Genomic DNA, 3,566 nt, shown 5'->3' with positions numbered 1-3,566 from the left:
CTGTGTATTGTCAGGTCTTGGAAAGCCTTCCCTTCATCATACTTGGGCGATTTGACAGCAGGCGATGTTTGACCTTCCACAGATATGTTCCATACAGTACATCTGAGGAAAGGTTTTCTACTTCTGTTGATCAAAAGCCTCAGAGGTAAAAAGTGTACTCAAGGTGGACGATTGAAACAGATAGCAGCTTATATGAAACACATATTAAGCAGGCGGAAGGAAAGGCTTTTCTCTTTGGTTCTGGTCTGTTTAGCCTCGCTAGCGGCATGGCTGTAGGCAAAGTAGCAAAGTTGATCCGTCAGTCTGTTCAACGCTTTTGTCCAGACGGAATAATCTCCAGTTGTTGGAAGGACCGCCATGAAATGTTGCACCTTCATGGTCCTGAGAGACGAATCCTTATGATCCTTTGATAATTACCCCAGCACCGCTATGAAGTTGGCATGAAGGATGGATTATTATTGGATGGATTGCCATGAAATCTGGTATAGACGTACATGTTCCCCTCAGGATGAATTGTAATAACTTTGGTTCTGGTGCCATCATCAGGTCAACATTTCATTTGTCCAATACTTTAGTTTATGACCAAATACCTGCAAACATTTCCCTTATCCTCAGCTGTAGTCGGGGTTTACAGCTAAACAGCAAATGTTACAGTGCCAAGAGACTAAACTGAACATGTTACACATAAGATCTGTCACACCAGCATGCTAATATGATCACTGTTAGTACGTTAGCATGCTGACGTTAACGTTAGCTCAAAGCACCGTGCCTTCGTACAGCCTTACAGAGCTGTTACACGCCAATAAATCTTGTGCAGTATACAACAAAAAGCATGTTTGAATGTCAGTTATGCATTTCATCTGTGATTTGACAACTTCTACAACTCTTTCTGAGTGTTCGTGCTTCCAGCAACACCTTCCTCTGGTACGCCATGACAGCTAACACTAAGGATTATTTTCAGTCGGAGGTGAAGCTGTCAGCTCCTCTTTAGTTCAGGCAGATCTGTTCAGTTTCTCTGATCTTTACATATGGCCCGACATTCATCCACCAACGATCAACACGCTCTGCGGTGCTGTAACTATATGTTGAGGGAACATGCATTATCTTGTAAAAACAGTGGTTAAGCCAAATGTCACAGGAGAGATACCTGGAGGGGAAGGGAATATCAAAGAGCTAAGTGGTGGCTTCCACTGAGCCATAAAAGAAAGACTCGCTCTTGTTTTCATTCATGCCACACACCTTTTCCAAGGTAACCATTTGCTCATTAAATGAAATTGTGTGGCATGACATAGAAAATGCCTTGTCCTGCTTTTTTATTGATGCCCTTTATTGGCGTCTGCATCTGCTCAGAGCAGGGACACATCTTTATTCATTCATTCCCACGTACTCGCCGAATGAATGTCACCTAATTGCTGTGTCGTTTAGAGACACTCCGGGGTCTTCTTTAGAAAACCTTTCAGTAAAGTTAATGCACAATTTAAATGCAGCACAGTGAAGGCTCGTCGTGAAAGAAATAAGAAGAATGCAAAGTTAACTTCACAACCAAATTCTTGTGGATTTTCAGCTGCCCTACTTTAGCGTACTGTGACTAGAAACTCTGTGGTGTAAGTCATTTCATATTGAAATTTAGCGCTCTGATGTGTCCTAGTTTTGCCATAAATCATGTAAAATGCAACAAAACAGGTGTCTGAGCTATAAAAGTGAGATTCATTCATGTGTAACAGCCTTTTAAAACTGTAAAGTCAGACATCAGCGGGGACAGCTCCCTATTTTTCACTGCAAAGTACATCCAAACACACATAATATTAGAGCGACACAAATAATTCCCATAAATCCTCACTTTGCTTAATCAGCTCTCCACACGAAGGAACGGGAGCTGAACCAGATTTAAGGAGGTCCATCTTTCAGGGGAGAGCATTCTTGAGTGACAGCTCACCTTTCCTTGCTTTCAGGAATACAGTAGGCAATAAAAACACACGCCGTCATCCCCGTCGCAGAGTTATGTGATTCCAGTTCCAGCTTTTATGGTTGCAGGCCGTCTCATGGGATGTGAAGACTCCTCTGATCCGGGACTGCATAGGAATTATAATAAGATTAAAGAGTTATGAGACTTTTCTTTGGTGCCGAAAAGGACACGCACCAGGTTTTAATAAAAAAACGGGCCGACTCTGAAAAAGAAGTGTTCTGTTATAGCCTTTCACATCCGGCTTTGAAGAGACCTCTGCCAGAAGTTTTCATGTTAACGTGCAGAGACTGACTTTGCACCCATTTTGATCAGCAACAGGAATAAAGTGACTGCTTCAGTGGCAATACCCCTAATACTAATTTACTTCTTTCTTGCTCCTGGAAATCTCTGTTTACAGTAAATCATGCTAGGAGAAAGACTGACAAATGGCTGCTCTGGGTGTTTTCACAGGTGAATCATGGAAAACTGCTCTTGCAAGGTGTGTCGCCTTAAGGTATTAATTCACCCATCCACACTTTTTCCAGCTTTCCGGATTGTTTTCAGAGGGCGAGGCTCCTGGAGGCACAGATAAAGAAAACATAAATAGAAGTGACTTGAATCGAGCAGTTATAATAGTTATGTCTCTAAAGTTATTATCTCAAAATGTAGCCTATAGAAGACACACAACAAGTTACCAGGAGGCTTATAAGTTCTGAAGTGGTCTGAAAATAAAAACTTCGGATCATGAATCGGATCATGTCCGGGGGGGGCTGTGATGCTTTATCCAAAAAAAATGCATCCACTGTTTTACAGCTGCCTCGTTCACAATGTAAGCTTGTGAGATCAAGTCTTTTTTGGGCCCCTGTGCCTCACTAATGTAGTAATGACACAGTTTGGCCACTGTGTCAAATTGTCATCAAAGCCCGCCCCTTTTTGGGGGCTTGGTCAGATCAGACGCGTAAGGCTGTCGCACCAAAACTCCTGATTTTTCCGTGTTTTACTGCTTTTTGGATTCAACTTTTCGAATGTAAGAGGAAGATTTAGTTATTTCTTCTGTCAAAAGTAACATAATCATGCTTTAAGTTTGTTTGTTTTTTAAAAATCAGCCTTATAACTCCTGTAAAATGTCCTCATTGTGTAATTATAAATGTCAAGAAATACCTCCAAGGGAGTGAAAAGGACAAATAGCAATTACTCTTTTAGGGGCTTTCCATTCTGTTCCTGTTTTAATAGCATGGCTAACAAAGTAAAAATGACACTCTATCTAATAAAAGGGGGGAAATGCACTCATTGCCCTGTCTCCCCAGCCACCCCTCCCACACTCTCCCCAAAATGGGAGTGAATTTGAAAAAAGGGCTGGACTTCCCTTCATTTACTCCGAGCTCAGGATGGCTTGAATTGAGTCTCATGAGAGCCAGAATACACTCTAAACTTTTGGCAACGCACTGCTGCTGCTGCTGCTGCTGCTGCTGTCACTATAAGGTGCCTACTTGACCTGCAGACTCTCAACTAAGATCCGGCAGACAAGGACACTCAATTTGATGCTCAGGAAATGGAACCAAACTGACTCTGAATGAAGAATTTCTCCTTTCTTTCTTCCCTTTTTGCACTTTTCACTGCC

This window comes from Pagrus major, chromosome 24 (genome assembly GCF_040436345.1).
Source record: "Pagrus major chromosome 24, Pma_NU_1.0".
In the NCBI taxonomy this organism is placed as follows: domain Eukaryota; kingdom Metazoa; phylum Chordata; class Actinopteri; order Spariformes; family Sparidae; genus Pagrus; species Pagrus major.
The sequence above is the reverse complement of the archived record's forward strand: the minus strand, read 5'-3'. Positions refer to the sequence as shown.